At 43.9% G+C, this 12486-nt stretch overlaps 1 protein-coding gene across 12 annotated transcripts in view; it reads right to left on the minus strand.

Annotated features, from left to right (window-relative positions):
- The window catches only part of SLX4IP (SLX4 interacting protein), a 120436-nt gene that overhangs the window by 103451 nt on the left and 4499 nt on the right, over positions 1–12486 (minus strand). For 3 of the 12 annotated variants that reach the window (XM_084824866.1, XM_084824888.1, XM_084824849.1), the window contains exon 2: positions 6263–6320. The exons of 4 other annotated variants lie outside the window; for them this stretch is intronic. The gene's annotated coding sequence lies outside the window, so the exon portion shown is untranslated. Of the gene's footprint in view, positions 1–6258; positions 6321–12486 lie in introns of all 12 variants that reach the window. 5 more of the 12 variants (XM_084824874.1, XM_084824842.1, XM_084824833.1 and 2 more) reach the window with 3 other exon arrangements.

Here is a 12486-nt window from a genome sequence, read left to right on the forward strand (position 1 = left end):
AGAGGAGGCACGCTGGCAAGGGCTGAGCTGGGTCATATCCCGGCCTTTCTTCTCCCCTCCCTACCCACTGGAACACCCACTTTTCCCTCCCTCTGAGGCTGCATTTGTGACCTCAGGAAGCAACAGTCACAGTTCTTTACATGGCGACTGTGAGGGGCTAGTGGGGGAGGACCGGTACTCAGAGTCCCCCTCCCAAGGACTATGGCCTTGAGAGAGGGACTCTGAACAATCCTAAGGGCCCTGGGATGCTCTCCCAGGGACCAATAGGATTGCTCTCCCCAGCTGCATTTTAAAATCATCCTTTTCCATGTTTCAGCTGCTTTGATGTTTATAGGTTTTTAAGAAAAAAAATTACGTTACATTGTTGTTGCTGCTTTTAGAATCCTCTAAGTTGTTTTAATGTGTTTTATCATTGGTTTTATTGTACTTGTTTTTATGATATATTTATTATGTCTGAGAGCTTTGGCTATAGGGAATCTCATAAAACTATCAATGACAACAACAACATAAGGATGAATGCCATAGCTTACTTTGCACTGATAAATCTGCAGAAAGTAGCTACCAGAGTAGGTCAAAACTGGAGTCGAGTGAAAACCACAGTAAATAACTTGAGCAAAAGAGCAATTGGAATGGCTACAGGTTTGATACCATACTGGTTAATACTTACATCAGGTTTGGTGTTTTTGCTTTCTTAAAAGAGCAACATCAACAGTGAGATTTAAACAGAGAGGCAGGGAGACATTTAAAATACCCATATAGTTGATTCCCTAGGGGTACATCCAGTCATACAAAACTTTAGCAGTGAGCTGCTGACCAAAATGCAATGTGTGCATTTCCAGACGTACCATCTTCTCTCACCAGATCGAGTTCAGAAGAAACACCTTTATGTTTGTAAGAGAAGCTGGCTGTGCACAGTGCTAATTGGCTAGGAACCAGTGACATCACTAACCCACTTCTCCCTACATCAATTTCCCAAAATTTAGAAAACGGATTTCAGTTTTAAAGGAGGGAGGAGACAAATGTACATTTAATTGAATAAATGTCCATATGGCACTTTAAAAATAAGAAAGGCAGCTTGCCTGTAGAAAGTTGGGGAAGGGGCAGCAGAGAGTACTGAAACAACCTTCAATTTGCTTCATGCTATGTATGTCAAATGGATCATGAAGTGCAGGTCAAGTTGCAAGAAGAAAAGAAAATGCAGTGGCTCCAGATCTGTGTGCATGTCTAGCCCTATTCAGCTGTTTTTCACTCCATTATTAGAGTTGCAACTCATAGGGACAGCTTACGTGCATTTGGCGCACTTCCCCTTACAGTCCTTCTTCCAGTGCATGAAGACAGGGCCAGTGGGGACATGACAGTGAGATGGGGCTAGCACATTCGACCCCTGTGTAGTGCTATCCAGTGCTACTTTCATGGGGAGGGAAGCGCCTGAATAGGGCTTCTGTATACACACCGTAATCTAGTAAGTGGCCTGTTTTTTCCCTCTGATGGGAAGATAATCCTAGATGGAAAGACTTCCAAATACTCTGTCCTATCACATACTGCATAAATGCTTAGCTCCCCTTTGGGCTCCCCAGACGCTGCTCTGAATCATGCTTCAGGATGGCGGGGGGGGGGGGGCGCAAGCCATTCATCAGACAGACCAGAATGCTTTCTACATTCCTCAAGCCATGGGAAAAATAGAGTAGATTATTTTATTACTTATCTTTGGACTTCAACACTTAACAGTCTGACATAAGGGCTAATGCAGTGTAATTAAAAGCAAATGTTTTCTGAATTCAAAATAAAACAGGACAGGATAAAAGCTTGTAGAGTAAAGCTCTGGAATAAAGAGCAAGGGGGAGAGCTCTTCAGTGTCAGGAAGAGGGCTCAAGTGCAACAAACAATTCAAGCAAGGTTTAGGCTGAAAAGAAAACCAAACCACCGAATCCAACATAGCACTCAATAGGAGCCTAGTGAAAGCAGACCTAAAGACACAATTCCATTCAGAAGGGTCAAACAGCTACTAAAGGTGCAATCCAAGGCTGGCCGAAGAGAAGCTGGGACTGTCTAAATGTGCATAGGATTGTGCCCTAAGATGCCTTTAAATAGGCACAGTTTTGAGCTATGACAGGGTGGGTATAATCCAAACTCCTGGATAAATACTTAAAACTGGGGTGGGGGCAGGGGGTTCTAGCTTGTCTTTTTGTTTAGAGCTGGAAAATACTCACATCCTTTAACCACCACCATAACATTTATTTGGGGCCCTCGACTGAAACTTCTTGCTATGCACCTCCTCCACTGCTTATTATTTTGATTTCTAACAAGAAAATGGCACTCAGGGCAGCTTTAAAACATGTCCCATCATCGTAAGGTAATATCATAATGAAGTTGCATGAAAAAGGGGCTGTTTGTATCACAGACATGCCCCTGCTGCGCTCTTCCCTAAAGTGCAGCCATACTACCCAAGAGTTGGGTAAGGGTATCACCCTCGTGCAGTATATGGCCACTCCAATATTTTCAATGAGAGACCCTGAATGCAGACGACAGTCAAAGGGTTGGAGGAACAACCCAAAAATAACCATCTCCTATCTCTGTGGTAAGGCAGGTTCATTCACAAAAACTGCCCCTTCAGAGATTAATCCAGATCAAGGTGCTTGCACAACATAAATCTTAGGTCACTCAAGCGAGTGAGCCAAGCCACCTGCTATGGCAGAAGGCACCCCCACTCCCCACTACAGAATCACAAGTTAATTTGATACATGGGAAGAATTTCTTTCTGAACCAGAATATGACAACAAGTACAAGACCTAATCAAAAGCCAGCCACAAAGGCTCCCCAAACTATTTTTTTTTCTACAACTGAAACATGTTCCTCTCTCAAACACAAGAAATACTTCAGAGCCTGGGCTCAGAATAATCTTGTTGCTACTGTTCATTGTGCTTCATTTCTGAAATATGACAAGTAATAAATCTGAGATGGTATAGCAATCTCAGCATTTTCCAGCTGCATGCCATGTCATCTTCAAACCTCAAAACCTATCTGCATTTATATATCCAAGCTTCACTTGTATTCATGTTATCACTCCGGTTTGTGTCCTTAAGTCACTTCTAGCTAATTAAGGCTGCAATCCTAAACACACTTAGCAGGCAGTAAGCCCCACTGAACTTGCTTAGCGTTTTGCAATAAGAAACAGATTTCTAGATTTTGTGAAGCTGATGAATCTAGAAATACTGTACAGGGCCTAGGATGATTGTAAAGAAATCTTAGTTGATTTAATTGTGTAGTTTTCAAGCACAATCCTATGCATGTTGACTTGGAAGCAAGTCCCGTATACTTTCTTTATCTTTAAATGCTGTGTGTGTCATAGCAACCATCCTCTGAAACAGCCTTCCCCAACCTGGCTCCCTCCAGATGTGTTGGGGACTACAACTCCCATCACCCCCAGTCAGCATGGCCAGCTGCCATAGACGCATTCCTTCCTGTGTGAAAAAGAAGGAAGAATGCTTCTGCCACCTGCAGTATGCATAAGTACTTGTTTTCAAATGCATATATTTTAAAAATTGCTGCCCAGAAGTTTTTTTTACAGTGCAATCCTATGCATGTCTACTCAGAATTAAATCCTGCTGAATTCAAAGGGGCTTACTCCTAGAGAAGTGTGTCTAGGATTGCAGCCTTAATCTATTAATCTAGCCAATTAATCAATTAAGGGTGCAATCCTATGCATGCTTAGACAGAAAAAAGTCTTACAATTCTAAGCATGCCCCAGGCAGCCATGCTGGGAGTTATAGGACTTTTTTCTGTCTAAACATGCATAGGGTTGTGCCCTAAACATTGCAGCCCTAGAAAGTAATAAGCCATGCTTAATGATACAGCTTGTTAAGATATCTGCCCTAGTTTTTTATGTAAAGAATCCTTTGCTTATTTATTTCATTTATTCACAATATTTATATACCTCTCCACATCAAAAGATTTCGGAGCGGTGAACAACAAAGATAAAAGAATAAGGCACCATGTTAAAAACAACTGAAACATTTTAAAAGAAACAAATTCTGAACTTAATAAACTGAGGCTGGTCACTCAAGGAAGGCCTCTCAAAATAACAATAAGCAAGCGCCAAAAGCAACACAACGTTGGCACCTGCCTGACCTCCAAAGGCAAGGAGTTCCACAGGAACGGGGCCACCATGCTGAAGGCTCTTTTCCTGGTGGACTCCAGCTGGGCCATGGGTCCATGTGGAACCACCAGGAACATGCCCTCTGATGACTTCAGTGACCAGACAGGTTGGTAAAGAAGAAGGCGCTCTCTCAAGTATCTTGGTCCCAAGTTGCCTAGGGCTTTGTACACTAGTACTGATACCTTAAACCTGGCCTGGTAGTGAAGAGGCAGCCAGTGCAGTCCCCTCAGCAAAGGAGTTACATGCTGAAAGCGGGCAGCTCTTGACAACAGCCGAGCTGCTGCATTCTGCCCTTGCTCCAGCTTCCGGACCAGCTTCAAGGGCAGCCCCACAGAGAGTGCATTGCAGTAACCCAGTCTTGAAGTTACTAGTGCCTGTACCGCTGTGGCCAAGCTATCCCTGTCCAGGAGAGGCCATAGCTGGAGAACCAGCCGAAGCTGGTAAAAGGCACTCTGAGCTGCCACAGGAACTTGGGCCTCCAGCGACAGTGATGGATCTAGGAGTACCCCTGGACTATGGACCTGATCTTTCAGAGGGAGGGCAACCCCATCCAGAACAGGCAATGAGCCTATCTCCCAGACTCGGGAACCACTTGCCCACAGGGCTTCTGCCTTGCCAGGATTCAGCTTCAGTTTATTGGCCCTCATCCAGCCCATTACTGCGTCTAGGCACTGATTCAGGTCTTGCACAGCCTCTCCTGATTCAGATGTCACAGGGAGATAGAGCTGTGTGTCATCAGCATATCTACCCTTCCTAGCATTTTCTTCTGCTGGGCCTTCTCAAATCCTCCTTGTCCTCTGGTAGTACAGGAATCAGCTACTAATTAAACCATCATAATCCTGCCCATTCTTTTAAAATCTAAAATTATAATAGGAGCTTGTTCAGTTTGTATTTGAGATTACTTTCCCAGTTCTGGTTTCAACAGCAATTTTCCAGTTGTCTGTGCAGTTACTGCAGCCTCTTTTCTTAGCTAGAACTGAAAAAAAGTGACAAATGCTCTGTGCCTCACAAGGGGTATTTCAGAATCTCTTTAATCTATAAATGATGTGCTTTATAGAGTGTGCGTCTATACAAATAAGAATGTAATTCATGAACCAATCAAGCAAAGCAGCACTAGAAAAATCCCACGTGCCTAAAATTAGTGGCTGGCAGCTAGAAATTTGAACATGCACGCGCACACACATATATGCATGCCCTGTGAAGGGCTGCCATCTTTTAAAAAAGTGATGCAGAGATCTTTGCACGAGGACTTTTAAGCAGTGGAGGCTGGTGGTTCCTATGTCAGTGGGGCAATGACAGGGTTCAGCACCTTCGACAGCTCCTTTAGAGTTCTGACTGAAACCCAGAGTGGATTCACAGCAGGGCTGTGAATGGGGCCTCCACTGCTTTTAAGCGATTGCATACAGGCCTAGGATCTAAAAGGCATGAGTATAAAGCTGATGCCATTAGAAAGATCAGATGCAAATCTAAGTGCATCAAAGAGCAGAGCAGGAACTACAAGTTCTTTTGAAAAACAATTCCAGTGAAACTGACAATTAAAAACCTGCTTTCAGACAAATGTTGTCGGAGTTGCCTGTGCAGGAAATTTTATTCCTCACGTTATCTTAGCCACATGCCCACTTGCCCTGGGCAAGCAGCATCACCTCCTTCCTCACAGGACCAGGAGAGCAAGTCATGCCGATGCTGCGCTCATGAAGTCCAGGGCTCTTTACTTCCAGTGGGAGGGCACTGCCTGTAGTGATGAAACCATTCTGTCATGTGCTATGCTACTCCTTCTGATCAAGGAAAAAAAGGACGCAGATGCAAGGAGATCGGGGGGGGGGGGCGGTGCAGGGAAGAGCTGTGGTGGCAGATTTTGAAAAACATTTCCAAGACTGCATTATGTCAAGTAATTTTTTTTAAAGCTAGTCCTCAAGATATATTGCAGGGGGCAGGGTGGAAGAGAGCCTCGTGAAACGTTGAGGTCAAGGAGCAGTGCAATCCTGTCCCATGCATTCAATGGGGCTTACTCCAAGGTAAGTGCAGCCTAAGTGTACATGAGTATTTAGATAAGTGGAAGAAATCTTGTTGCAAATCCAGAAAGTACATGAAAACATTCTTACTTGCCTGCAGGATAGAGACCAGGAAGAACTTGATTCAGATTCTCAGTTCAGCCACAGCTTACCTTGGAGAAATCACAACATACAATCAGCACAAGGATGCTGAGGGTAAAGTTTGGTGGTAATACCTTGCATATTTTTAAAAAATCTTACGGAAATTACTAACATGACCTATAAAGGAGAGCTTTCAATGAGGCTCTCATCCTATAAAGCCTCTTATCAACCCACACATTTCAGGAGTTACATTTGTGCCACAGGAAATGGGCAGATAACTTGAATCAGGCTTCATCCAACTATGCTCTGGTTTCTGTCATAGCAAAAATCCTCTCATTAAGATATACAGGTAGATTAATGGGTTTATGGCACAGTGGCAGTTAAGCCATATTGCATCAGAAAGTACATGAAAACAATTCCTGTGAATCCTGAGCATAAAGGAGCACTCCACAGATGTCTTCATGGTTCAGGCTTCAGCAGCTGAGAACAAATAGGCCATGTTCACATGGTGGTAGTCAAACGGAGTCACTTCAGAACAACCCTATTTAGGCAAACTGCTCGCATGTTCTGTCAACACATGCATTGTACACACCAAGTAGCCCTGCCCTCTGGCTGAAGAGTGTGAACATCTGCAAGGAGTAAGCCTGCATGCATACAGCTGTAGGCACAGCTGTGTGTATACAGCTATACAGACAGTCCATGTGTAGAATTTTACTGTACACAGGGATGGCAGGACTCATTGGCGCAGCCTTGCTCCCCACACTGATCGAACATAAGAGCAATAAAAATCCCTGCTTCTACAAAACTGGAGAAGGCTAGAATAGAACCTCTCTCGTAACATGCTAGTTTTCTATGGGCAAGGACACTTTTTTCCTATGGAGGAGCATTCAAATCCTGTGAACCTATGCTTGCAGTCTCTAGTGGCACAGCCCAGACACAGGTTGTGCACTTTAGCCAGAACTAGACTATAGTGATTATCTGGCCTCCATTTAGTGTGTAATCCTATACATGTTTAGACCGAAGAAAGTCCTACAATCCCTAGAATGCTGGGAGTTGTAGGACTTTCTTCAGTCTAAAGATGCATAGGATTGCACCCCTAGTGACAGAAATACATAGCATCCATCCCTCAACACTTCCAGGAGTATGAAACTCCAACAGATAAAGAGTGCAACAATTTACCGGTTGCTGACAGATAGTTTTAATTGTAATCTGAAAAGGAAACAGCATTGGGTCCCCATGGACAGTCTCCTTTCTATTATCCTATATAAAATAGCAAACTCATTCTCCAAGTGAAGATCCTTATGCAGCCAAAACAGCATCATCCACACAGAAGAACAAGGTATCAATTTGTAGAAGTACAAAAAATCAAGCCAACGTAATGAAGAGTGAGCATGCTCTGGGGCCGCAGAATGTTGGCTGCCTGTTGGCGGGGGATTGGGTAGGAATGGACAATCAGGAGGAGGGGAAATACAGACTGGAGTATCTTGTAAGAGGGCATGGCTGGCACCCTGAACAGGAGCACTCTTTATTGCAACATTTTGTTACAGGTCCCACTTATTATTTACCTGCAAATGACTTCTTCGGTTCCACTCAGCATTTTCCTCTGTCTCTTTCAGAATGCAAGCCTACAGGCAGGATCAGGTCTAGCTGTGACCTGGTTCACATGTACCTATGGTGGATGGTTTAAACAACCCATGGGCTGTCGTGCATGAGCTGGAGAGAGTGGGTGTGCTGTCTCCCACGCACCTGCCACTTCTGCTTTTAATCAACAAGCTATGATCAGCCCTCTCGTAGGTTGTGGAATGTGATGTGTCAGCCTGAAGTGCTGGGTTGTTTAGGGGCTAAACAACCCAGCAGTTAACCCATGGTTTTTTGTTAGGCTAACCTCTGGGTATAGCCCCTAAACAACCCAGTGTTCTAGGTTTGGATGTCATGCTCCACAACCTACAAAGAAGCCGATTATGGGTTGTGGAGTAAAAGCGGACATCGTGGGTGCATTGCAGGAAACCATTAACCTTTGTTCCCAGTTCAGATGTAACAGGAAGCTATGGTTAACTGTGGCTTGTTTTGCCCTTTATGCAAAGGGAGAAGCAAAATGGCTGCATGGGGGTGCCTGCAGTTCATGCATATCTTAGTTTATTAAACTGAAAACTTGATAGTCTGAACACGACCATTAAGAAAGTTCTTCAATTCCCTTCTCTTTTACATTCTAGCATGGTTTGGTACCCAGATATGAGAAAACCTTCCATCTGAGTTGTCCTCATAACACAACAGCAACATCTAGTGTTCAACAGGATTATTACTGCAGGGAGAGTTTCTAGTTACATAAAACTGGAGTCTAACAGTTTCTGCTCCAATTGTTCTCTGCTGCCATGTGCCTGGAGATTTCTATTGAGACGTTTCCCCCTTTCTAGTGAACGTCTTTGCTTTTGCTCTCTCTCCATTCCTCTCCTTGAGTTTTCAGGTTTCCTTAAATAATAATACTTAGCATTTATGGAATTTAAATTTACAGTCTCCAAAGTGGTTTGCATACGTTTATTTTCTTGTAGCCACAAGATCTTCTTACAGCCACCCTGTAAGGTAGCTTAGTATTATTATTCCCATATTGCAGCCAATGCAAAAAGGGAGAGTCGCTTGTCAAAGGCTTCCTAGTAAATTCATGACAGAGATGAGATTTGAAGGGGGGATGGGGGGAGAGACCCTTCTGACTTGTGGCTCATAGCCATAATACTACCCAGCTTTAAGTGAGACTTCTGTCAAAAAGGATCCTCCTACGCAAACTGCAAGCCTAGCACAGACAGAATCTTATAGCCCTCTTATAAGGTGGTCACAGAGTAAATGTTGCCTCCTCCCCACCGCCACAGTAACAGTTTAAGTGGGAGGCACCAAAATTATTCTAAAACTACCTTCCTGATGTCTTTGTGAATGGCTGGAATGTCTGCCTGCAACATTCCAGGCATAAATGTCCCAGGATGCTAAAGTTCTTGGCCTTTGTACAACAGATGCACGCTGCCCCTTGCTTTCTTTAGCACTGCATTTCTTGCTGCCATACTGATAAAGCTTTACTGTTTGAGAGGGACACTGCAGCACTCCATACAGTCAACAGCCAGGGAGGGGGTGCATGACTGTTAACTTGAACCAACCACGTTTAATACTTAACACTGTATGTATGCTTGCACATAAGGTGTGCAGATATATTTATGTCAACTGCCTTGGGAATACTTATTAAAGGGCTCTACGTATAGATTCATTAAGTAAATAAATAAATGTTAAAAACACTTTACAGTGTTGAAAGACTTTTGCATGTATTATCTTCTTCTGATCCTTACAACCATCCTGTAAGGTATGTAGGTCAGTACTATTATCCTCATACTAAAGGTGCATGATCCCCTTCATGGATCACTGCCTTGTTGTGGCGAAGGGGCTTGCGTAACTCAGTGAAGCCATAAGCTATGCCGTGCAGGGCCACCCAAGACGGACATGTCATGGCAGAGAGTTCTGACAAAATGTGGTCCACTGGAGAAGGAAATGGCAACCCACTCTAGTATTCTTGCCAAGAAAACCCCATGGAACGTATCACAAGGCTAAAAGATATGACGCCGGAAGATGAGCCCCTCAGGTCGGAAGGTGTCCAATATGCTACTGGGGAAGAGCAGAGGGTATTTCCAAGTAGCGCCAGAAAGAGTGAAGCGGCTGGGCCAAAACCGAAAGGACACTCAGCTGTGGATGTGTCTGGCGGTGAAAAGAAAATCCGATGCTGTAAAGAACAATATTGTTTAGGAACCTGGAATGTCAGATCAATGAATCAAGGTAAGCTGGAGGTGGTCAAACATGAGATGGCAAGATTGAACATCGACATCTTGGGAATCAGCCAACTAAAATGGACAGGCATGGGCGAATTTAATTCAGGTGACCATCATATCTACTATTGTGGGCAAGAATCCCTTAGAAGAAATGGAGTAGCACTCATAGTCAACAAAAGGGTGGGAAAAGCAGTACTGGGGTACAATCTTAAAAATGATAGAATGATCTCAGTACGAATCCAAGGCAAACCACTCAACATCACAGTAATTCAAGTCTATGCCCCAACCACTGAGGCCAAAGAAGCTGAGGTTGATCAGTTCTATGAAGACCTACAACACCTTCTAGAACTAACACCAAAAAAAGATGTCCTCTTCATCATAGGGGATTGGAATGCTAAAGTAGGAAGTCAAGAAATCACCGGGATAACAGGCAGGCATGGCCTTGGTGTACAAAATGAAGCAGGACAAAAGCTAATAGAGTTTTGCCAAGAGAACATGCTGATCATAGCAAACACTCTTTTCCAACAGCACAAGAGGCGACTCTACACATGGACGTCACCAGATGGTCAATATCGAAATCAGATTGATTATGTCCTTTGCAGCCAAAGATGGAGAAGCTCTATACAGTCAGTAAAAACAAGACCTGGAGCTGACTGTGGCTCAGATCATGAGCTGCTTCTTGCAAAATTTCGGCTTAAATTGAAGAACGTCGGGAAAACCACTAAACCGTTCAGGTATGACCTAAATCATATCCCTTATGAATATACAGTGGAGGTGAGGAATAGATTTCAGGGATTAGACCTGATAGACAGAGTGCCTGAGGAACTATGGACAGAGGTCCGTAACATTGTTCAGGAGGCAGCAACGAAATCCGTCCCAAAGAAAAAGAAATGCAAGAAAGCCAAGTGGCTGTCTGATGAGGCTTTACAAGTAGCTCACGAAAGAAGGGAAGTGAAAAGCAAGGGAGAAAGGGGAAGATATACCCAACTGAATGCAGAGTTCCAGAGAATAGCAAGGAGAGACAAGAAGGCCTTCTTAAATGAACAATGCAAAGAAATCAAGGAAAACAACAGAATGGGAAAGACTAGAGATCTCTTCAAGAAAATTGGAGATCTCAAGGGAACGTTTTGTGCAAAGACGGGCATGATAAAGGACAAAGAAGGCAGGGACCTAACAGAAGCAGATGAGATTAAGAAGAGGTGGCAAGAATACACAGAAGAACTATACAGGAAAGATTTGAATGTCCCTGATAGCCATGATAGTGCGGTCACTGAACTTGAGCCGGACATCCTCGAGAGTGAAGTCAAGTGGGCCTTAGGAAGCATTAGTAACAACAAAGCTAGCGGAGATGACAGTATTCCAGCCGAGCTATTTAAAATCCTAAAAGATGATGCTGTTAAAGTGCTGCATTCAATATGCCAACAAATCTGGAACACTCAGCAGTGGCCACAAGACTGGAAAAGGTCAGTTTACATTCCAATTCCAAAGAAGGGCAACGCCAAAGAGTGTTCAAACTACCGCACAATTGCGCTCATTTCACATGCCAGCAAGGTGATGCTCAAAATCCTACAAGCTAGGCTTCAGCAGTATGCGAACCGAGAACTACCGGAAGTACAAGCTGGGTTTAGAAGAGGCAGAGGAACTAGAGATCAAATCGCCAACATTCGCTGCATCACGGAGAAAGCAAGAGAATTCCAGAAAAATGTTTATTTCTGCTTCATTGACTATGCTAAAGCCTTTGATTGTGTGGATCACAACAAACTGTGGCAAATTCTTAAAGTGTTGGGAGTACCAGACCACCTTACCTGTCTCCTGAGAAACCTGTATGAGGGTCAAGAAGCAACAGTCAGAACCAGACATGGAACAACCGATTGGTTCAAAATTGGGAAAGGAGTACGACAAGGCTGCATATTGTCACCCTGCTTATTTAACTTATATGCAGAGTACATCATGAGAAATGCCGGGTTGGATGAATCAGAGGTCGGAATTAAGATTGCCGGGAGAATTATCAACAACCTCCGATATGCAGACGATACCACCCTAATGGCAGAAAGCGAAGAGGATCTCAAGAGCCTCTTGTTGAGGGTGAAAGAGGAGAGTGCAAAAGCTGGTTTGAAACTCAACATTAAAAAAACTAAGATCATGGCATCTGGCCCGATCACTTCCTGGCATATAGAAGGGGAAGAAATGGAAGCAGTGACAGATTTTACTTTCTTGGGCTCGAAGATCACCGCAGACGGTGACTGTAGCCATGAAATTAAAAGACACTTGCTCCTTGGGAGGAAAGCTATGGCAAACCTAGACAGCATAGTAAGAAGCAGAGACATCACCTTGCCGACAAAGGTCCGTCTAATCAAAGCTATGGTTTTCCCAGTAGTAATGTATGGCTGTGAGAGCTGGACTATAAGGAAGGCTGAGCGCCGAAGAATTGATG

Source organism: Heloderma suspectum, chromosome 1 (assembly GCF_057233095.1).
Source record: "Heloderma suspectum isolate Gila_16-S chromosome 1, 16-S_ref, whole genome shotgun sequence".
In the NCBI taxonomy this organism is placed as follows: domain Eukaryota; kingdom Metazoa; phylum Chordata; class Lepidosauria; order Squamata; family Helodermatidae; genus Heloderma; species Heloderma suspectum.